The following is a 24,973-nucleotide window of genomic DNA, read 5'->3' as shown; positions in this document are numbered from 1 at the left end:
TGGTTTTTCTAGTGTCATTGGAGAAGTGGCACTGTCACCCTCCAATCCACTGTCACTCTTAGAAAACCATAAATGTTAAAATAAAAAAATAAACTTTCCTTTTTTTCTTCACCTTGAGAACAGCAGTGTGCGCTTGTGTTCTTTCGCGTCCCATAGTGACACACAGGTAGCTTTCACAGAACCAGTACAGAGAAATTCTATCCTCCCTGGTAGTCAGGTTAGTTAATACACACCATGGTAAAAGACTCTTCAGATTTTTTCATTACAAATCACTCAAAGCTTCCCTGTTTGTTGTAGAGCTTCGATATCCAGCAAAAAAGAGCATTAGAAGTGTCTTTTTTTCTCTAAAACTCTCTTCTACTACAGTTGAGCTACAAGTTAAAGAAGTTAACACATTTCCTTCTATTGAACATGTGCATCATATATAAAAATTTATAATTTTAACCTTACTTAAAATATTCTTAAGAAATAAGACATCCAAATGATGCAATTTCTGTGTTATGCTGGTCTTGTCTGGAGTAGAGTTAATTTTCTTCATGTGGCTGGTGTGGGGCTGTTTTTTGGATTTGTGCTGAATGTGGGGTTGATACATAGAGATGTTTCTGTTATTGCTGAGCAGGGCTTACATAGAGCCAAAACCTTTTCTGCTTTTTGTGGTGCCACATTGGAGAGGCAACTGTGGCTAAATGGGAAGTTGGGAAGAGACATGGCTGGGGCAGATGGCTCAAACTGACTAAAGGGATATTCCAGACCACATGGCATCACTTTCAGTATATAAGTGGGGGGGAAAAGGAGGAAGGAGGGATGTTGGAGTGGTGGCATTTTATCTTCCCAAGTAACTGTTACTTTGCTTACATGTGTGCCTTTAGTTTTCCCTATTAAACTGTTATTGTCTCAGTCTACAAGTTTTCTGGCTTTTGCTCTTCTGATTGTCTGTCTGATTCCCCTGATGGGGGAATGAATGAGGACCTGTTTAGGATGCTGGCTGGGATTAAACTGCAACAACTACAATTAAAATTGAAGCTGCAAAATGAAGTACTAAAAGGTTGGAAAATGACACAGTCAATGTTGGCTGTGTAATCATAGGTGGTCTCCAGTCAATCTGAACTCTGGTACTATTGGAAAAAATCTGTTTGAAGTTGCTGATCTTTCTTCTGACAGCAGGATCCCCTGCACGACAGAGCTCACAGATCAAAACAGAAATAGTGATTCTCTCATCTTGTGGTCCTCAAGTCTAGTTCTATAGGACTCAGGGGTGGAGGAGGGGTGTCAGATTAAGAAAAGTAGGATTTGAATTTTTGTTTGCTTATTAATTACTCTGCTGGGAGATAGAATAATATTGCCTTCAAACATGTCAGTGCTATGGACCAGCAGGCTCCAATCTCAGCCATACTGACTTGTCTGCCCACAGACTGTAAGCTGTCTTGACAACTGCATATCCAACTTTTAAGGCAGCATTTTAAACCAAAATAAAACCCCTCAAAGTCTAACCCCCTAGCCCTGTTTTCCACCAATCTTAGAAACTGTGTTAGAAACTTTATTAGAAATTTTCCTCTGATCATTGGCCAAAGCATATCTTTATTCCATACTTTTTCACTACTGACCACAAGTATTGGCTATTTTCATTTACAATATTTGCATGCACCTCAGATCATGGTGTTTGGATGCTTGACAGTGCTATTCTCAGCTAGAAAAGAATCCAAATGGGACCAAAGAAAATATGATGGAATAGCCAAGAAAAAAAATCAACATCTTAAATTTGTTACTTTTGTAGATTTTTTTGCTTGGGTGAAGATCTTTTAAATCAAGCTTGCTGGCAAAATGCATGATAGCCATACAAATTGTAAAACCTGGAAAAAGTGCTTCCAAATTAAAGAGCTTGAAATCAAGAGATGATGAATATAGACCATATTCAGATCCTTAAAATATGTGCAGTTGCAGAAGCTAACCTGGGCATACCATAAAGCATAAGTCTTTAATGTCTCATTAGAGACTAAGGACTATAGGTGGTTATTAGAGAATCATGGTGTACTGAATGCATTCTGAATTGCTGGGATGCACTGCACCCACCAAGCCAGAGTGAGAAGGAAATGAACGCCTTGTCTTATTTTTGGAATACCAAAGCCAGGTACCTTTGTGCTGATAGTGAGGAGTATGAAAATTACCTCACAAATGACAGTTCTTAAAAAAAAAAATCCTATAATAAAAATAACAGCAGTAATAATGTCTGTGGTAGCTAACTTGGGACCAAACATCAGCATGTGCATTTTCTCAATGTGAAATAGCTGTACCTTCTGCACTCAGCTGGATAGGCTTGTGCCATGAATTTGAGGCACCTGAGGCTCTGATTCCCATGACCTACTAACAGTCATGCAAAGCAAAGAACTTGTACAGCACAACAAATTCCTGTCTTCTTATTTCCCTCCTGACAGGCAGGGCCAGAGAGTTAGAGCTCCTGTGCTGCTTACAGGGCTTTTCATACAGGAGTTATTCTCATGAGACCCTTCCATAATGTTTAAGATAATTTTAGATAGAAGAGTGGATTAAAAAAAAGACTTAATGTAGTTGATGATCAGGTTTGTTGTGTACCTTGCAAAATACTGAGACATCCAAGTTTTTAAGAATTAAAGGCAGCAAGAGATTTGTGCATTAAATTTTGAGCATGGCTATATTCCAGCAGTAAAACATAAATATTGTCAGAATGACAATAAAATGATGGCCATTGAATAAAAAAAGATCAGGATGTCTCAGGTATTATTGGCCAAATGCAATGTAATAAGAACATCTTCATTTTGAAACATGATATGCAAGAATGGTGAGAAACTGCTTCTTACTCCAAATAAGAAAATATTTAGTTTTTATAGTTGATATCAATGTTAGTTAGAACTTGACCTTCTTCCCTTGATATTCCAACAGACACCAAGTCAGTTTCATATTAACCACACCAATTGGTTTCAGCTGATGCTTTATAACCAAACTGCAGAACTGGTGCTATATGCAACTGAGCTTTCAATTTCTATGAGTATGAAAAAGGATTCTCTCAGGTTTATATGCCAAAAAAGCAGGCCAGACTTTAATCAGTGATGCAAACAGTTCACGGCAAGCATCTGACAACAGACGATTTATAGAGGCAAGAGAGAAATTATACTAAGGAAGATCATACTAATTAATGGTCATAGCATATTAATAATCTAATTATAATCGATGGCAAGAGAGAGCTTTGATATAAACATAGAGTACACCAGTGGATGCTAAATAGACAAGTATTTTGGAAAGAGTGTGGCTGGATTTAGGCATGTATTGGCTGCAATACTTACAAATTCTTAACAAAGTATCTCATGTTGGCATGAAGCGTGACCATATGGAGACAAATCTGTCAGAAGAAACTTTAAGTGGTACATAGCTATAATCCTAAAGATTCTGAGAGAAGGAGTTGCCAGTTTTTATCAGCTAGATCAACTTGGCCTACTGGTAATGAATTAAAAGTCAGAAGCACAACCCTCAACTCATGCAATACCACTCTTGAGGTTAAAGAGTTTGGCTTTTGATCCTATACACAGACACATCTGAGGGGCTCTGACATCAGTTCTAAAGTCAGAAATGCTTGTCTACAAAATATCAGCAGGGAAACAGGCTTTTGTGGTTGAATATTCTTAGAAAGCAACTCTCTGAGAGAGATCTGGGAAAAACAATGTGGGACAAGGCTTTTTAAGAATGTCTTTCAACAGACTCAAAGGTTTTGATCATTGCTGATTAGATGCTCATTCAAGATGTAATTGAGCCCATAACAAATTTCAGGTTTTAAGTACCATTTGTACACTACTGATTGACCTCTATGTCCGGGGCTGGTTTTTGCTGCCTATTTTCTGCCTGCATTGGGGCCAGCAGAGTGGATCTGAGTGCATCTCAGCTTCTCTGAACTTCCACTGAATTTCACTCTGGGCTCCAATGAGCAGGAGTGGGGCAAAGCAGCTCAATGAAAGCACCATCCATGTGCAGCCTGTGACTGCAGGCACCTGAGATCCACCCAGAAAAAGGTGAATAAGCAACTTATTTCTGAAGCTGGACAAGGCCAGTTATGGAAGGGCTGAAAGAAATCAGGAGAGGCCAGATGTCAGTGATTTAGTTATGGGTGTTGGACTGCAAAGCTGTCTTTGATTTGGGTGAAGTCCAGCCCGCTCTTTCCTTGCCTTCCCCAGTGCAGCTTCTTGGTACAGACACTATGGGAGTACAGCCTTGTGAAGTAGTTCCAAACCTTGGACTTTCTCTTTCCAAACCTCACCCACATGAGCATTTTGAGTTGGCTTTAGCCTGTCTGTGGCTGGGTGGCACTTACAGCTTATAACACAAAGGCCTTTCAAAAGAGTTTCTGGACTAATGGCTCTTCCCTCTACTACCACTACAATAAATCTAGATAAAATAGTGCAGCTCATCTATGCATCCCCATGCCTTCATTTCCTCAGTTTCTGGATAATTCTTTAGGCTGAGGCACAAATTTTCCAGGTTCTTTCCTTTCTTCTCTCCCTCTCAAATGTGCCTCTCTGCCAGACTCTGGAATCTGCTCTCTTTTGGGAAACCAACTTCTTATTTCTGCTTCAGCTCCCTTAAATGGCTTCTGAGACTTTGGTGGCTGCCAACCTCTCTTTTATTTTGGTAGGTTGATATCTTGGTGGCAGAATGGATGTGGCTCTGAGCAGCCAGTGAAGATGTGGTTCAGAGAAATGCTTGTGGAAAAAGGTTAGAGGAGACTCAGAAGGGAGACTGAGCATTAATCAGTATTTCTGTTTGCACTGAGGGAGATCCAGGCTTGAAAGCCTCTGCACTGCCTTCTTTGAGGCTGCTTATTCCTATTAATTACTAATTACTCATACTAATGAAGAAAAGGAAGATATGCTTCCAAGTATGATTACAAAATCAGCGATTGGGAGCTAACTCAATGGATCTGCAATGACTTCCCTGACTTCTTAGTATGAAATTGGATACCTCTTGTCACCTTTTTATGGCATGCTTCTGAAGAATTTATGGGAGCTAAAATGAAATAAAAGATTAAGCTAATTAAGAAAAAAATATTAGGCTGAAACAATCATGTGAAAGATATCTACAAACCAACTGGTTCTATGTGGAAGCTTACTTCAAGAACATATATTGATCTAGAGGTTTAACTGTAGTGCTTTTATTTGACATGAATCCTAAATAGTATTTAGGTTCTTTCTCTAAATGTAAGGAAGTAACAGCAAAGACAGGAAAAATAAGCAGAAAACTCATAATTCCAGGAAAGGTAGCTGCAACTTATACCACATTTATTGGTTTTAACAAGTAAATATCCAACTACCACAGTCATCTGGCAGTCAGTTGCTGCCAGAGGAGAAGTGAGAGGTTCTACTGTGCAGACACCCAGCAGACCCATGAGCCTTTCATTATATTTTTCTTTCCCCGTCCAGTTCATGAGGTGAGTGACAGAATGACTTTAGCCACTGGCACCTGGTGTGCAGCTGGGGACAACCCACCATGCTGTCCTAGCTGCATTTCTAAAGCAATTAAAATTATAAAAAGAAAGCATACACATTGAGTTCTGCATCTAAATTTCTTTTGGAACGCTTAATGTTTGGAACATTAAGTGAAAGATTTCAGTCTTTGAAAGGAAAGAAAAACAACCCTACACTGAAATTGGCTGTTTGGCTGGTCCAAGCACTCTCAGCTTTCAGGCACCTGTGCAGCTGAGTGGAGAGAAGGGCACAGCCTTCCTCAGGCTGGGAGTGCCTGGTGCAGTTCTGGCCAGAAACAGGTTTTCACCTTGCTCCTCATGTCACTTGCACTGCTGCCCATGAAGAGAGGACAGCATCAGAAGTGGTGAGATACTTGCTTTTAATGCCTGGCTATGAATCACACTTGAGTTGAGATGTTTTTGTCACCCTTTTCTCCCTTCTGCTGCTGTTTTGTTGTGTTAAGGCTCTTAGATCATAGCTCTGAGACACAAACAATCAGTTATGGTATATCTTTACAATGTCTAATACAACAATAATCTGAATATAGCCTAATATTTCATTTACTACAGTATAAATTATACTACTGTAACAAATTTTGGGACTATAAAGGAACATCCATTATTTCTGTGTTATCTCAGCTAAAATTCTTGTGCTACATAATGCCACATTTCTCATCCCTCTTATTTAAAGTTATTTACAAAAAATGTGATGTGAAACTTCAGAGAAATCCCAAGCAATGCAATTTATGTTGTCTGACAGCAAAAAAAAAACCCAAAACAAAATAACCCGACATTAATTTGAACATCCAAAGAACATAATCTCTCCTGGTGCATATAAAGCTCAAATAAATGCTCCTCTTCATGCAGTAAAAAGCCCCGAAGTGGCTAGATCTTCTTATTTAACATGAAGGAAAAGGTCTGGCTTTTAGTGACCTAAAAGCCTTTGGTCTCAGTGTGTTTTGGTGGCAATTTGCACTTCCTCTGCTCCCTCTGGAAGCTGCTGAGCTGCAAAGGGACAAGCTGTGAGTGTCTCAGCACCCTCTGCACCTGCCCAGCTCCCAGCATGGACAGGAGGTGGGACAAGTGTGAGCAGTCTATGGGAACATCCTCACACCTCAGCCAAGTGTGGGGACCTGGACGGCCTCTCTGTCCCTCCATGGCATGTGCTGATCATTTGTACATTGCTTGAAGAGTTCAAGCTCTCTCTCTGCCCATTCAGTTTTTAAGGGAAATGAGAAAATCCTCTGTGTGGATCCTCTTTTTCATTTTTATAGTACTTACAAATAGACGCAGTGGAGCAATCCTGACAAAGCCAGGTATCACCAGCACAGGAAAAACAAATAGTGAGAGCTACAGAAGAGTTAAGAGTGTTCCTGTGCTTGGATGGAGTAGATGAAGTGTGGGTCTCTCAACAATAGGCTCTGTACTTGGCTTCATTTCATCCTGCACTCACTCCTCTGCAACCTGCTTACCATGACAAAAGTCACCAGAGACGCAAAGTGCTGTGATAATGAGAGAGCTGCAGGTAACTTCCAATCAGTCCCCTGTGGCACATTTGGAGTTTACTAGCCATGGGATAGAGTGGTTTCTCCATGCAATTGCTGCTGACTCCACATTTCTCCTTCAGTAAATATATGCAAGCGTTGAAAAATAAAATTCAGGTTTACCTTAGAATAGTGCTGAGCACGTCCCTCTTTGTGTGCCTCATGTTTATCCATCTTGCAATCTTGGGAAATCAGTATTGGCTTTTGTTATAGTAGTCTCACTGCTGGAAGCAACCATCATTTGGCTATTGGATATTTTGTGTAATTAGTAATTTATGGCTCCTAATTTTCTCAGACACTTTTTGCAAGTGAAGCTGCAAATAACTTCATGCCAACTATTAAACCTCTGGATGCAGCATATGCAGCCTTTCACAGACCAGAATTATACCTCTTTAGGAGTTTTACTCCTCTAAAAATCATTTCTTAAGAATTATTTCTCTGCTGGCATAAATTATAATATAGGAAATTTAATAATTAATGATAATTTTTAATTATATGGTTTCTTCAATGTTATATTTTTATCAATTAGAGAATGTATTACTGTAATAATAGTTTTATGCCTCCTAAGACACACATTTGAAATTACTTCATGGGCTAAATGTTTAAAAGCTATATTACATGTTTCTTTTTTTCAGCTGTTTGCAAATATAGCTTACCTCTGGTAACACTGTATGCAATATAGAGAGATGAGAAACCCGTTCAAGCATCTCGTGACATTACCCTTAAATTATCGTTCCCATTTTCAAGAGAAAGAGGAATGTGTTTAACATTTTCTTTCATTTTGTTCTGCTTTTAAGTATCCTTAACACTGCGCCAGAATTAAAGTCAAAAGTTAACACCATACTAATGGGGTTAATGTGTGGTCAAAGTCTGCATTTTTTTCCTGCCAGAAAAGCATTTGACATTATTCTTGTTGAATAAAGACAGTGGGCAGCGATAGGTTACAAGCCTGCAGCTCTGAAGAGGAAAGCCAGGCTGTTTGCACGCACTGATTGCTGGATGTCTTTGTTCCAGGCAGGGCAGGCTGTGCCAAGAGGGGGTTTTATTCCCACTTCCAAGTGCCATGCTGCTGCTTTGCAGTGCAAGGAGCACTTTGGAGGCACAAGGGCCTCAGGTATAAATATAATGATGTGACTGTGTATTCTCTGTGCTGACCCGCTGCAGCTCTACTCCAGCCTCATCCCAGCTGATTTCCACGGTGTTGTATTGCCCTCGGCCTGGCAGCAGCGTGGTGATGGATCAGGAATCCTTTCCCCCAGTTTGCAGTGCACAACAGTGAATTTTCTGCTCAGAGACCTCTGCATTCCCTTATGCTCTAAGACAGATGAGGATGAACAGGAGCCAAAAGGAAAGGCAAAACCTAGAGAGAAGCCATCTGCCCTCTTTCACCTTCACACGGAAGTCTCCTGGTAGTGATACTGTGAACTCCGGCCCTGGCTAGAAAGGGTCAGCTGAGTTTGAGAAGGAAACATTTTGCAATGCATGGTTCCCCATTAGAAACTCAGTAGAAAAGGGAGACAACAGTGATGACGTTCCTTTGGTTTGCTTTCTACCCTGGCTTGTGCCCAGAGGAAGAACTGGGAGAGATGAAGGTGCAGCCATGGCACTGGGAAACAAGGCTGATGTCTGTGGCCTCAAGAACATGAGGGTGGCGACTTAGGATATCCACCCAGCTGCTAGGAAGTTCCCATGGCTCCAGGAGGTCCTACAGACAAATGCTTTAAATTATTTTTTCCTTTCAAGGACTTGCAATTCTCACCTACAGTACTGACACCTGCTCTCTTTTCAGCATGAGATTCACAGGTCTGGGAGTCAGACTCTTTCAGCTCTGTGCCCTTTTTAGACACAACATCATCCAGAGGCCATATTAGTTGTACATAGGAGAGGTTTTGAGAAGCAAATGTGTGTGATTCTCAGATTTTCTCAGCTTGGCCTTAAAGCAAAATTGATTATTTAGTTAAATCAGACACGCAGAGGTTGGAGAGTTTTGCTGTGGGAGTGTGGACCAGGAGGCACCTCCCTGACCAGGCCTGTCCTGCAGATCCCAGCAAGATGGGCCAGGCTGGTCTGGGGATGGTGATCCAGGGTCAGCCAGAGCCCAGTCATCCATAGACCCCCTGGAGCTCAGCCAGGAAAGGATCCTATGGGATGGGATGGGATGGGAAGGGATTAGGGCAGTGCCAGCTCAGCAGGGCCCAGGGCCAGGCAGAGCCAGGGCTGCAGCACCCAGCCTGCATATCAAAGAGGTTCTCATTACTAAACGAACAGAATGTTTCAGTTAATCCAGTAGAGAAGGGGTACTTAATTAATTTCTACCGAGGTCTGCTGGGAAATTCTTCTAAGGTCTGTTAATTCTTACTGAGATTTGATCAGCAGGAAGCACTGCACTGGTTCTGCTCTGCCTTCACAATTCACAGCCACCTTCTGAGGGAGCAGGGTAATGGGAGGAACTCCTGGGCTGCCTGCAGATAACGTGAAGTTTGGGTAAAATGTGCTCATGAGCTGGATGAGAAGCTGCTATTTAAGTACCAGCACAGCACTATGTCTTCAGAAATGTAAATTAAAGTTACAGGTGAGAGCACAAATAGCAATGAATGGTTTGTTCCACGTTATAATTTTTTTCCAGCAGAAAAGCCTGCTTAGCAGGTTCCTGATCTCTCCCTTGTCTCACCTCCATCAAGACAATGACCACCACAATTTCCCAGGCCTTCAGTCAAGCTGCTGCAGCTCTTTGTGGAGACACTCCTTGAACCCACTCAGTGAAATCATCCATTTTTTAAAACAAATTAGGAAAATAAAAAGGAACTATTTCATATGTAGCCACATATGGACTACACTGAGCACTTACACAACTGTGGTGCAGTGGAACTGGAACAGGGCAAACAGCTGTAAAATCCTTCTAAGAGCCTCACTCTTAGAGCAGTCTGGCACAGAAAAGCCCAGATAACCACAGCTCCCAGCAGAAATTCCTCCAGATCATTGTATCACCACGAGTCCCATATGTTTTCCATTATAAAACCCAGTATCATATTGTTTTTCAAGATCATTCTGCTTCCTCCAAGCAGACCAGAACTGCAGACACTGGAAGGATGAATCTGCAGAAAATTGTTCATCTACAATAAGTCAAGTGTTTCCAAACACAAGGGCATAAGGGTGCTTTGTTTTAACCCTGTGAAATTGTTCTGGCAGCACTTTATTTGGTGAAGGTGTCAAATTCAAAATTCCCCTGTCTTACAGAACCCTGATTCACACCCCACCCAGGCATGAGGTGCCAAGGAATTGAGGCATATATAGAGACAGCCCTATTAAGGTTACGCAGGCAGCATTAATTTTGGTATTTCCTCGTTTTTGCATGTCTGCCTGAACAAGCATGATCTACTGTCCTATGGGCTGCTGGAGGGAACCAGATCTCAGTCACTTTTTGTCTTCACACACCTTCATTAGCTCTGCATGTCTGTTATAGAAATGTCTAAATCAAAGTTGTTCATGTGAAGGGAAAGCAACTGCTCTAACTGAAAGCAAACTTTCTCTGGTTACATACAAGGTTATCTACATGTAAGTTAAGCAAAAGAGCTGCAGTTACCAATATATCTAGTGACAACTCACTGCACTGTCCAATTGGTTTGGTTGCTTTGTTTCAAGAGCCAGCCAGGAGTTAAATTAATCCAGCTAACATTGCTTGTACTTTTAATCTAATGGAAAAACTGAATTTCAGACTTTTAAAAGTGAAAGGCAAGCAACTATCCATCAGTGGTACTACCTAACTGCTCACAGTGGGTAACTGTGGAAATAATAGCAGACAATACATTTAATTTCTAAGGCTGAACAATCAGGAACCATTACAGGAATGTGGAAGACACGAGTAAAGCAATTAAGATAAGTGGAATGTCTTTCATTACTTGTACCAAACAAGTGAACTATTCAGAAAGACGGGCCAAGTTGGCGAACTTGCTCAAAATAAATGACCGATGCAACTTTCCATGTGTGCTTATTGAAACTCAGACACTGCTAGCTGGGCTGGCTCCTTGTCAGCCTACTCCTGTGGCACTCAGCTCCTGTTTAAATAAGAGCATTACTTGTTTTGAGTGAAATGAGAGTTAAACTGGCAGTCAGAAATGTGAAGTAAATGACTACACTTTGTTTGTAGAGAAAGCTGAGCACTTATTTGCAAACACATAAGGAAGAAGTGGCTTCTGTTCAGTGGGACTGCTCCAATGTGGGTAGTTACTCATTTGCTGAAGTGTTCACAAGATCAGATCACAACATCCAGAAACTCAGCTGCTACACCCAAACATTTTTCCCACAGCACCCAGTTCTTAGTCACCGCTCTCCAGGGAGAGCAGACGGTGTAGAGCAGAAGTCTTTGTGGTCAGTGTGTGGCTTATTTAGTAAAAGAACTTATCTTGCTCATTTTCCATGATTCATATTTCAAGAATGCATTATTAATTTCTGTCAGACTAAATTTATACTAAATCAAGAGTTGCAGAAAGGCTTGCCATTTGTTCTAAAGCCTAGTGTGAGAACACCAACCTCACATATATACAAGGTAACACTTAATTTCGGATCAATAGTATTAAGTCTATCAGTGATCAGTATTTTCAAAAGGTACAAATGATTTGGTGTAGGGGATTACAAATGAAAAGTGATTTTCTTTAGAGAGATTCCTTTAGGCACTGTGGTACTCAAAAAGCAGGTCCTTCACCCTTCTGAAAAGTCAGTGGCTCCCTGAAACATGTCAGAAGGGACTCCTGAAACCCCCTGGCACTTTGGAATATCTTTGCCAGTTATTTTAGCTATCCTGCAGAGAAAATGCCCTGTCTAACCTACTGCTGTTTGCTACCACCCCTATGGAGCCGGCAGTGCTTTTGGACGTGGGTAAATAATGACATTATTTCCAGTCATAATGTTTATTTAGCCAGCAGTTAACTGACTGGTAGTGGACAGTCTTCAGACCAACGTTCATTCAATTCATGAGCCAGAAGGAGAAGTAAAAGGTAGCTCTCAAACACCTACACACCCACTCCCAGCAGATTCCAGCAGAGAAATCAACCTTTCTGCCTGCTCACTGCTGCCCAGGGAGCCTCCCTAAGCCCCGGGGATCCTGGTAAGAGCTGAGGGGAAAAGCAGTTCCAGCTTCCAGCAGCTTGCAGGAGCCACTGGCTCTGCAGAAAGCAGTAAGATGCCTTCATTAAACAATGCAAAATTTACACTACAAACCACACCAGGAAGGCCGTGCAAAAAAATGCAGTAACATTTTTTAAATACCTCGGTCAATTCATTCAAAAAATACACATTGGCAGGAGGAGGGGAAGTAGTTTAATAATTTTAATGGCTGATACTTAAGAAAAGATTAAAGGTCTAATACATTAAAAAGGAAACTCTGCTGATGGTAATCAGTTCTGCTGCTTTTATGCATCATTTTGTTCCGTGTTTGTGTATGAAATGAGGTGGGGAGGCGGGGTGGGGGAAATTTGAAGATTTAGGGAGATTACTGCTTTCATGAGAGTGTTTTATTGCACTTTGGCAGTTCTGGATTTAACCAGAAAATCCAATTGTGGAAAAAGGATGAAACAATCTGTTTTTCCTCTAATCAATCACAAGGTTGCAGGACACATTAAAATAAATTTGTGACCGCCATTCTTCTTCCTTCCCACTGCTGTCGTAGCAAATGATGATCCAAAAGCTGACTGACACTTCCCATACCAGCCCTGATGCCTGCTGCCCTCCTTCTTTTACCAATTCTTATTATTACAAACAACTAACTTCAGAGCTGCTGCAAGAACATGGAGAAAAACCTTCCAGCAGATGAAGCATTTTAATAGTACTAAAAATTTAACCCAAAAAATCAGCAAAATTACAATCAGTCATGAAGCAGTAGGAGCAGAGTAACAAATACTGTGAAGTTTTCCTCCTAGCTTTTGCCTACAGCTGCCTGCTATTCCTAACCTAGTTGATACCTCAAATAAAGCAAGTACCTATGAAAGCCAAAAGCCATGTGCTCAGATCAATATGGATTGCAGAATCAATCCCTGCCATTGCCACAATCAGGAGCAGTGTAAGCCACCGAGCTCCTGTGCAAAGTCTCAAATCCAAGGTAAGCAGAATTTAATGTCCCAATTGAGCATATCAGGAATATGCATCACATGCAGACCACTGGCAGGCTGCTTGTGGTACCTGATCAAGTTGGTTCCTGTGACTGCCGTGGAAATAGACACCAACATGGAGGTACAACTTGTTGTCCTGTATTTAGGAATCTAGATTGGAAATATCTAGGCTATAAGGGAGTGTTAAAGGCACTACAGCAAATCCTTGCTGAAGAAGCTTTCTCTTCTGCTGAGACCAGGTATAAAGTAGATAATCAGTATTTAGGAAGTTAAATTCAAATTAATTCCATCCAACATTGACTTTTAGGAGAAGCAGTTATTTAGTTACTACTGTGCCAGTGATACAAAATGAGACCTTTGCAAGTATGGAAGATTGCAGACTCAATTTTCGTTGATTGAGGTAATTAACACTGTCTTTGGACAGCAATTTACTGTACCTCCCTAATTACTAGGAACAGTTTTCCCCAGTCCGCCACAGTTAGGTCCCTGAACCCATTCACAAGAGGAAGGTCCTCCCATGTAGGGGGATAGAACATAAGTAAATAAAGGTAGTATAGAAAGTAATCCTACCCCCTAAAGAGTTGCAGCTGAGTAATTATTCAGGATTAGGAGCAGGCCTGATGTTAACAGGCCACACCTGTAGCCAATAAGCAGAGTGTTATAAAAGAGTGGATTGGTGGGAACTGGAGTCAGTTGGCTGCTGTGAGGACAAGGTAGAGTCAGTGCCTAGAGGACCTGCCTACAGGAAACATCAAGGAGGTATGAAACTCTAGCACTATGGAACCCTTATAATATAATGACAACACTCCCACTTTTTTTTCCCTGGGAACTATTCCCTGATTCTGTGACAATTTGTAGACTTGAACTACTGCAGTATCAGAGCCCAACTGCAGCATGTGCACCTGGGCTGGACTGCTGGGGTGTGAATGAAACAAAATTCCATAGAGAATTCCAGTAGCAAAACCCCCATTTAGGCATATAAAGATCACCCATAGTCAAAGACTCTATGACCTGACAAGAAATCATTAGGATTTTTTAGGGCTTATATCCTAGTATCAATGCTCACCTATGTGAACATTGGTATTAGATGGTACTGAGCAATTATCTTTTTGCTAATGTCCAGATAACAATTAATTGGGAAAGTGAAGCCATTGATAGGCATTGAAAAAAAGTGCTGTGTTATATTCTTATGTGAGGTTTGTTCTCTGCCATGTTTTCTAGAGCCTTCTCATTTATTTTTTCTCTAGTGCCTTTCATGAGCTAAATATAAAAGTGGTGTGCAAAGGGTTAAAAACATAGAGTCTCTCATGCTTCAATTAAAATGTTCAGGTGTAACATTGAAAAACATGGCTGAAAAAAAATCTTTGCCTTCCAGCATGGAAATAAATGCTGCATAAGAAGATAATTAAGCAAAATACTATGGCCTGTTGCTCCTCAAAACAAAAGCAGCAGTGGGCAGGAAGGTTTTGCTGAGTAACATTTTAGTGAAGGAGAGGAAGGGAAACTGAAAAAGAAGCAGCAGACCATACATAGACAGCTTAAAGAAGCATTGGAAATGCTGCCCTTGAGAGAAGCCTTCAGACAAAATTCTGGGCTGAGAGCTGAGTAGCAGAGGGCTGAAAATGTAGGAAAAAACCCCACCTGTTTGAATTCTCCCATGTGCAAATGAATGGCTGTGGTACATGTTTTGTGTAAAATACACACACAGAAAAAGATCAGCAAAGGTAGCAACTGTGGAAGTCACTTCTATTTCTAATTAAGTCACATCTTTGAAAATTAAGTAAACTTCCACATATCATAAATATGGCTTTATATAGGACAAAATTTTTATACTGTTCATTCACTACAGTCTTATGCTTGATTGTATCCTTAATAAAAATAATAAAGATACCCAAGTTTTGATAATACAGATATATGATGAATATATGTTACTTCTCAAGTGCTCACCACATAAATATTTATCATGCAGGGGTTTTTTTTTCTGTGGGAGAACTGCATTTAACTTCATCAATTCAATTTCGTTTAAAAAAGACTAAGCCAGCATATTGAACTGATTTCTGGCACAATAATAAGATTTTTTTTTCTTTACTGTCATTTTAATTCATTATATTACTGTGCTATTTTTAAAAGGTCCCATTTATATTGTACATTGCAGTTCCAGAGATTAACAGTTGGAAACTAAAGATTAATTTACAGGAAATGCAAGGAAGGTAGCAAAGTGTAGTGATATGAATTTTCTTTGGAGTTATTTTGGATATTATACCACAAGATCTTTACCATGGTATATTCTGTGCAGTTTTGATTTTAAACTTTTAAAGTTGGGCTAAATATTCTTGACGCTTCTTATGAAATGACATAAGTATACTATGTCTTATGGTTTATTACAGCTTCATTCTATTTTATCAAATACATTGCATGGTAAATTATGCTTACAATTTAAAATATGGAAATTAATTGCTCTCAAGTACCAATAGTAAAGCTCAGAGTAGAACATTACAATATTTCAGTTACAATTACAAAAGCAAACCCAGTGCAGGTGAACAGCAGCTGAAATTTATCACCACCTGATGGCTGTTCAGTGGACCATGTGAAGGGAATTAACTTGTCTGTCCAGTTTGGAGCTGAAAACTCTCTGTATTCCAGAACCTGCCACCAAACCTGGCACATTCATTGGCAGAGATCAAGGGTTAGGTGGGTGTTGGCGACACAAGTACTGCTGTGCTTTTAACTGCTGACAGACTAAGTGCAGAACTTGATTTGTCAGAGAAGATGGCAAAAACCTTCAAAAGTTTTTTAAAGCCCAAAAAACAAATAAACAAAAAGACCTCCAGACAGTTACAGCATTTGCACAAATTTTCTCAATTCTCCTTTACTTGGAGTAAAGAATTGGGCACTGAAAAGAAAATCTGCCTCTACAATAATTATGTTCACACAAACATGGGTTATGGTCTTGGGGCAGAAATTAATGGGTGGGAGTCTCTGGCCTTTGTGATACAAGAGGTTAGAGTGATACAAGAGGTTAGATGATGGTCCCTCTGGCCTTTTAAATCTAGAAATCTCTGATCAGTGCGTGGAAATCAAACTGTTTGCAAAATCAGGCAATGTCTCTTTTTGTTTGGTCTACACAGTGGCATCTGCATTTGACATTTTATGATGTAAAATAATACAGAGGTGAAGAGGCTACTCTGCATGTGTGTGGGCATTATCCATTCTCACAGAAAGCTTTCTGCATCCCAGGCTCTATCACAAGACCCGTTTTAGGTCCCCTTCTGCTGTCAGTATGGCAGACAGCACTTTATCACTTGAGTAATGAAACTGTGAGAGGAAGCAAAATAGATCCGTCAGTGCTCTGTGGATTTTAGGCTTGCACTTGAGGAGTACATGGGCAAAGGCAAGGTTATTCTCTCTCTCTCCCTCTTCTTATTCTCTCTTCTCTCACTCTGATGTATGATCTGGCTCCTTGCATCCCCAAAATAAATGAGAAGCAATTTCCCCACCAATATCAGGGAAGGCTGGATGGGGCTCTGAGCACCCTGGTCCAGTGCAAGTTGTCCCAGCCCACAGCACAGGGGTGGGGACAAGGTGACCTTTAAGGTCCCTTCCAACCCAGGCCATTCTATGATTCTGTGATTATACATGTGTACAGAACTACCTATTTTCCAACCATTGTCAACCAGATTAAGTTTACCAGTTCCTCCTGAGTATGCTGTTGGTCATGATGGAGTGGCAGCAAAAACTGACAGAATTTGTTTGGAGAGGCTGGGTTTTCATTTACTAAGGCTTTGATTTCTTTCAAATGAGAAAAATTCCATAAAAAAAAAGATAATACTAAGTAGCTCAAACTTATTGATTGTGCTTTCAGGGCAAATAGTTGCAGTCAGTAGATAATGGCAGTCTTATTCACCTCACAAAATACAGAGGAAAAAGTTCATTTTCAGGTTTACTATTTGTGAGAGACTAATATATATTCTAGGCATGACATTCCTTGTTTATCAAAGGATTTCGCTTGCTGGCTATGTGACAGAATTGTTTTCGCAATCTAGTGCAATTTTTTAGTAGGCACTTACTGCATGATGGAACAGCTAAGAATGAAAGGGCACCCTGAACACAGTGGGACAACTTTGCTCATCCTCCATCATCACTCTGCCTGGAAAGAAGGTGTCTGGACTGTCTTCAGGCTTCATGAGTGACTTATGTGAGGAGATAATTTCAGCCTCTCTAGTTTTGCATTACAAGTATTCACCCTCTTTGTACTTCAGTAACTGGGCCATTTTCTCCTTGCCCTGGCTATCCCATCACAGTTTGCCACAAGTAGGTTCAGAATCTGATGGTCAAGTTATTCTTTGTAGTGTACTTTATTGCCACTGATGAAAACCACAAAAAGTAGGAAAGATGAGCACTGTGTACTAGATGCTACCTGCAGTGAGGGAGAGAATAAACCTCCAGTACAGGATAGAACTGGCTATTATCTCTCCAAGCTGTTCTCAATGTCTTCTGTTAGTCTGGAAAGGAACAAGATAATGGAAAGTTGTGGATTTAGCAAAACAACATTTCTGAGGGACAGCATTTCAGATCAGAAGCCTGGCTTCTGTTTCCCCTCTTAGAACACACGGCCATAGGATGACCTAGGCCAGGTACCTCTTGGGGAAGGTGTGTGGAGGGGGGATTTTAGAGCCTATTTTAATCCTTCCCCTCGGTGACACCTCATTGTTTTAGACTTGTAGTGATAAATGTGATAATGAGTAATGACATCTATTCGTGGAATGTGTGAAAGCAGGTCTGAAATGTCAGGATTTAGCGTGAGGAAAATGTGTCTCCAGCAAGGTCAGCTGCATTGACTTTCTTCAGCCCATCCCTCATTAAAACACAGCCGGGATTTCTCGTAAGTCTGGGCAGAGCACATTCTCCGTCTCTCTGTCTCCTTCCCCCTCTGCCTGCAGTTTTTTTAGATGGTGCTCAAAGGGCAAATTATGGGAATTTTCAAACTCATTGTTCCCCATTAAAATGCTAATTCTGCCTGTGATTCCTATTGTTTAATCCCTTGAGTGTTCTGGACACACAAGACAGAGTGCACATTCTGTGAAAGAGCGCTCACCCCGTGTGCTTCCCATCCCACTGCCAACAGCCAGCCAGGACAAATGGTGTGGCTTGGCCAGGGGACAAGAGGCTTCAGCGAGGTGCAGCAAACGAGCTGAGCCCACTTGTCACCCTGACTGTGCTCCTGGCACTCCATGGATGCACCTCCTCTCCTCCACACTCGTCACCAGAGTGCCCGAGGGCTTTCTGATACCGCAGCAGCCACAGCACCCGATTCTGGCACATCCTTCTCCTCTCCTCCTGCCCCCAGGAAGAGAACATGGGCAGGGAAAAACCTTTGGTAAAGGGAGTTCTTTTTTATAAAAGCAGGATAGGGAAGGAAGCTTTTAAAGTCTTTATTAGTGTATATGTTGTAAATTTATATGGAGCAGGGGCAGTGGTCAAAAAATGTACTTGGACCAGAAGGTTCTGAAAGGATATGATGGTTCAGTCTCTGAGGCACTTGACTCTACAGGGTTGGTGGACTCTTGTTTCTGGCACATCCTTCTCCTCTCACCCTGCCTCCAGGAGGAAAACCTGTGCAGAGAAAAATCTTTGGTAAAGGGAATTATTTTTTATGAAAGCAAGGTAGGGAAGGAGGATGGCTTTCAAAGTCTTTATTAGTATATATGTTGTTGTAAATTTATATGAAACAGGGGCAGTGGTCAAAAAATGTACTTGGAGCAGAAGGTTATGAAAAGATATGATGGTTCAGTCTCTGGGGAATTTTGACTCTACAGGGTTGGTGGGCTCTTGTGGAAAGCCTTGTTCTGAACACCCGTGTCACAAACCTAAAAGTGCCAACCATAGGCCTGGTATATTGGAGTAAGACCAAGATTTTGAATCTGACACCCAAAAAAAATACCAGTGGTCTACACCAACAGCAGCAAGCTGAGCCTGTGTGGGTAACTACTGTTAAATGGCATGATTGTGCTTCTCCATTGGTTTTGGGTTAACTTTTGTACACCTTAAGGCAGGTGAGACTAGACACTGACTTTTGCTTCCAAAGGAAAATGAGGATGTGGCATTTTCACCTAGAAAACAGGATCTTTCCACTTATGATCAGCAAAGGACTTCATTTGCCACCTATGCATGTGCCTGGCAGAAGTAAAGATGCCTTTTTTGCAAGAAGAGGAAAGGAATCACAGATAATGAATTAAAATCTCCATGACTGAACTATTTTCTGCAAGACTGTGTATTCTCATTTTCATTCTGATACCTATAACTGTAGAAGACTTCTTTGTTCTACTGTATAACATTTTGCCATTTTGGTTAAAACCATGATCTAAGGATGCAAGTGAGGAAAGGGAGAGGATGCAACATTTACTAAGTCAGATAATATTCTGGGAACTATGCTTTTGGATTTGACCTTAAAAGATGACAAGTCCAAAAGCATCTCCATTTTATTCAACCTTATCAGTTTGTCTAGGAAAATATGTACTTTATTCCAAAATACTGCCATTAAACTCTCCTTATATTTTTTGTGACTATATCTAGATTTTTAGGTCCTTCTTAAACCATTGATAGTTCTTCCTGCTCTTCTGACTTCAGTAATTTCTTTATACTTCCTGAACCACTTGGTTTTTATTCCATAATACAATCATCATCCATGCTTGGCAGACACTGCCTGAGAAAACACTGCAATACTACATACATGCTCACTAGCTAGTTTAAAACTGTATTTTGACAACACCGAATGGCTTATTGTGCCTTTTTTCTTTGCTTTATATTAATTTGTTCTGATTATTTCTGCCTTAAATTAACTCTTAGGAACTTTGGCTATATCCAGCTGAAGTTATATTTGATCATATGCAAGTAGGCAGGTAACAGAGTTTAGTTCTTAGGTTTGAATCAAACTCAAGGAGCCTTGCAACTGGACTGTGCTGCTCTCTGGAAATGTGCACTCTTTTATTCTGTGACTTCCTGGAATTTATACATAGGAGAATCCCTTTCCATGTCATCCAGCATCAAGTAATTAACACTAAGGTGATCTGCCTTGCCTTTTAACAATGAAAGATACTTTGTTCTTAAGTTCATCAAGAAGAAAGGCAAGTTACTTAATTATTATTGTAAGGTCTGGGTAATAGTTTGTTTTTTCTAAGCTTAAGTCTGCCTTTTGAAGATCTCTTTGCTTTTTATCAGTATTTTTCAAAAGCAATTACAAGGAAAAAAGCCAGAAAATCATATTTAGCAGTAAATAATTTACATATTTTTATGCCACTGAAAGAACAAACATCTGTAAAATTGTTGTATACAAATATAAAATATCACCCTTGAAAGACAAAAAATATACTGAATGTTAAGCCATCATTTTGCTGTTTCTATTTCATATGTTTTATTGCAATAATTAACATTGCTTTCTCAATAATTACAGTTAGGAAATGGTAAAAAAATCTGTTAGACGCAGGCAAAACAACAAACAACACACATCACACTGTGTTTGTGACTCTAATCCATATTAGTGTGACAGGATGTGGTTTTAACATAAATGTACCAGAGATGTAAGAATATGTTATAACTTGAATATATACAGTAGATGTTCAATTGAGTCTGTGCTATTTAGAAAGTGTTTGCACAAACTGATGGATTCACAATATATTGTCTTCATAATTTTCAGTGACTGCACCCCTTGAGCCTAATCATTTTTGGTGTCATAGGGACAGCCATGTGACTGTAATGCCCATGAGGAGGAATAAAAAAAAAAAAAGCAAAGCAAACTTAAGTACCTAAGTTTGCTAACACATCTTTTATTGGTCTAATTCTCTCAGGCCACCTGTTCTGTAGCCGCATAAAACCAAACAGCTGTGAACCCAGTGAACTCCAGGAAAGTGCATGAATGCAACACTGCAGATCAGGAGCCTGGATGTGACCTAACTCCAGTTTCAGGAACAAAACAAATAAAAAACCAAAGTGGTGTTTGCGTGACATTTTTAGTGGCCTGAAAACCTGCCATATCATGTTGCACCTAATCTGCAGCTGCCAGCATGTCCTGATCCTGCCTGCCCTCCCATGGTCCCCCCAGCTCCCTGGCAGAGAACTCAGCACCAGCTGCACAGGGTTTTGTTCGGGGCGAGCCAGGTGATTGATTCAGCTCACCTTGCAGCCACACAATCATTACACCTGCTGGAGGAAAGGAAGAGGGGACACACAGCCAGGCACAGGCAGATTGATGGGGGACATTAGCCCTTTCATTAGCATTGCCCCATCAAATGGGGCAGGTTCACATGAAAATGTATGCTGAGAAAAAGCAACACTTCATTTCCCTGGTGCTTCAATAAACTATATAAAGCACTAACAAATTCCCACATGCATTGAAGTCAAAACAAAACAATGTGGTCACAGGTGAGAATCATGTTTGGTAAACTTTTAAGTGTGAATGTGTCAAAACCAGGGCAGAATGACAGAAAAGGGTGAAGATTCGTTGTGGAGTGCAACAGTATGTATAAAATATTACACATGCATCAAAACAGAGTGAGATTTTCCATGCACTTCAGTTCAATCTCACAGCTTGGTTAATTGATTTGGATGCTGCTTCAAAAATCTGCTTCCTATTTAAAGCTAAAGACGGAACATTTGAGACTTCACACGAGTTCCTCAGCATTGACCTCATTCACACATTTTATAAAGTAACCACTCTGACAGCAAGGACCAAAGGACAGGGTCCCAAAGGCTTTATGTGAGAGCTGTGCGTGTCATTTCCAGGAAAAGAGAGTCCTCTAGCGGTGAATTCCGAGTTTTCTCTCCAATGTAGCATTTGAAGGATTTAACTTTTAACTGGGTTTCTAATGCAAAAAATACTCCAGCTTAAAAGTCCTTGCTGAAGGTACAGTGAACATTTTAATACCTACAAGTTCATGCTCATTGTCAGCTTCATTGACAAAGCTTCTTGCTCCTTTTACTCGGGCTTTTTCTTTTGTTCTTGGCTTATTTGGTTTGGTTTTAAGGAGATTACACCTGTATTAGCAATCAACAAATATATACATGCTTTAATAATCTTATTTTTTCTGCTATTAAAAAGAACTGCCATCTGAAAAAGAAGGGGAAGGAACCACTTGTTTTATGTGACTCTCCCAACAACATGAGCCATCAAATGAAGCGTTGGCAAATTGCTCAAACACTCTTGCAAATAGCAAATATGCTTCCAGGAACAAGAATTGGTTCACAAGTAATGTACCAGTAGCAGAAAGTTAAATTAGCAGTGAATATCAATCACAATGAAGCACTCAAGCAGCTCTGGATGTGACACAACTTGAAGGGACACAATGTACTTTGAAAGGGCACTGATGTAATAGGATGAGACACGGTGACCTTTGTATGCTTGCCTTATTTGCTACACAGGCAGCAATCAAGCAACTATAAACAGCCCTGAGATTTTGTTCCTGACCTCTTCTGAACATTTTTCATTTAATAACGTGTCAGTGGCTTTTACATTGTCCCTTCCTGTTTGGACTGCACAGAGGTGGGGAAAAGAGAGACCAAGACAGATGGCAAAAGCCTGATCTGGTGGAGAAAGGCTCTCCCCTGTGAAAGACCTGTGTGAGTTACAGGGTTTAGGAGAAAGAACCTTGTGTCAAGAACAGGAGCCAAAGCAGTTCAGTTCACATTCTCTTTTTTTTCTCTGACATATTTCACCTTAGCCTGTTATTCCTCTTACCAGTCTTTTATCTATCTTACACCAGATAGGGAATTTCCTGCGCAGGGTGCAGCCTTTATTGTACCAAATGTATTGACAACTCTACTCTTGCAAATTTATCCCAAGACCTGCAATTTCTGGAAACATTTGCAGAGACCAGCTGCCAGACCATAAAGTTTCAAAAGAAATGTCAGCTTTTATTTAAAGAAAAAGGGGAAGGTAAAAAAAAAAAAAGAAGAAAAAACAAAGAAAAAAAAGGAGAAGAAAACAATGAAATTGAAGTCTCCATATCTACAGTGTAAATGCAAAAATACAGAATATATTCATCTGTTTCATACTTTTAAAAGCCCTGTGGCGCTGCTCTGAGTCTTGAGCTGTGATTTCCGACTGTCTGGAGCTGCCAGTCCTGTGCCTGTGATAATTTCTCATGTGGAGACTTTATTCTCCACCACACAGCTCTGGCCACTTCTGAGTTGCAGGGCACAAAGTGAATTTGGCAGACAGCAAGATCTGTCTGTGTGCGTCAATCACGCTTACTAAAATGTCTCTCCTTATTCATTACATCCAAATGCTCTGTGAGTAAACTAAGAGTGAATCGCAGAGCAGAGGATGTTCTCATGGTTGGAGGGCACAGTTTGGCTAGAAAAATGGAGTAGGAACACCTAATTCTCACAGTAATTTTTTCCTCCTTGCCTCAGATGCTGAAGTACTGGGAAACATTATCTTCAGCAGTATTCAGGCATATTTTCTTTTTAGTACTGTACCTGTGCTATCTCCCCTTTCATTTCCTTCCATGGCAGCTACATGTAATTGCTCACCTGGGCAATTAGAAAATCTGCAAATGCAAAATAAGTCTAAAACAGAATTTTTTTTCTAAGTTCAATGATGATTAAATAATAAAATAAAAAATCAAAATAAAGCATTATAACATAAAAAAATAAAACAGTATAAACAGTCTTTACATTATTTTCTTCAATTGTATTCTTAATATTTTGCACCCTTTTCCTCTTTCTTATATTCTAGCAGATAGCATCTCTGGGTGAATGTGCAGAGACCCAGGGCTGTGTTCAGTCTCATTTGTTGTCATGAAAATTCTCATTAGGGCTAATTTCATCCAATAAGAAAATTTAAACCTACCTTAAATTACATGAGATTTCTCAAGTAAATTTTAGTTGGCAACAAAGTACACTGCCATTCCCATGGCTTCTCACTGAGTTTTCAGCTCATGAGTTTTCTGGGTCTCAGGCATTTCCAAAAATACTAACTTTACTCCAGCAGGCCTCATCTCCCCACTCAAAGCAGGAATAATAACAGCAATTCTTCATTGCCCCATCATTACCTTAATATGCTAAGCCTATGCCCAGCTTAATACTTCATTAGGAACGGAAGGCACACCTAACCTATGGGGGCAGAGAAGAAAAAAAAAATTATCTAAAATGCTTTGAATAAATTTGTAGAAAATGTACTTTGAGTTTTTTGAAGCCTAATTGTGCTGTGCTTCTAAGAGACTTGGAGGGCTTTTCCCTTGGATCCTCTGAAGACTTGCTCACTAAAAAGAAGATAAATTAGATTACAGCATAAAGTGAAGTCTGCATTTGGTGCTTTGGGACTGCATGTTATACAGTGCCAGAGGTTTCCACAAGAGTGAGCAAGCTGTGAATGCAGCATTACCACAGAAACCAATATAAGCAGAGCAGACAGAGTCACTGAGAGACAGCAAAGCTGATTTCAGGTCTTTTCCTCAATTTCTTAATGTGGTTTTCTCCAATGAAAGATTACCACTACCCCAGATTTGACTGCTGGTGGCCTAGAAGCCTCAGAAACCACTCCCAACCACTCCCTTGCACTCTGTTTTAATCCATTGGCTTGCTCTCACCACCACCTCCTGGAATGACAGCTACAAGCACTCCTAGACTGAGAGGCACAGAAAGGGGAAAATCAATTTTCAGTATGAAGGAGGGTTGTAGGCCTAAGTTTCAGTGCTGGACTGGTGTTGGGAGGCTAGGCTTTTTTTTTTCCTTTTCTCAGGGAATTTTCTTCCCATTTGTTGTCAGGCAGATGGTGAATGGACAGTCATCTAGAGATTATGTGGCTGAATGCCTTACTTTTGGAATGGTGCTGGGTGACGGGG

At 40.4% G+C, this 24,973-nt stretch overlaps 1 long non-coding RNA gene across 1 annotated transcript; it reads left to right on the top strand.

The window, feature by feature from the left end:
- Positions 1 to 13,824: 13,824 nt before the first annotated feature.
- Positions 13,825 to 22,247, top strand: LOC135443153 (uncharacterized). The gene is made up of 2 exons (XR_010438850.1): positions 13,825 to 13,892; positions 20,978 to 22,247. It is a non-coding gene; the product is annotated as an uncharacterized LOC135443153 (long non-coding RNA).
- Positions 22,248 to 24,973: the final 2,726 nt, after the last annotated feature.

The sequence above is a fragment of the Zonotrichia leucophrys genome, chromosome 1 (genome assembly GCF_028769735.1).
Source record: "Zonotrichia leucophrys gambelii isolate GWCS_2022_RI chromosome 1, RI_Zleu_2.0, whole genome shotgun sequence".
Lineage (NCBI taxonomy): Eukaryota > Metazoa > Chordata > Aves > Passeriformes > Passerellidae > Zonotrichia > Zonotrichia leucophrys.
This window is presented reverse-complemented; position numbering and strand designations above follow the sequence as displayed.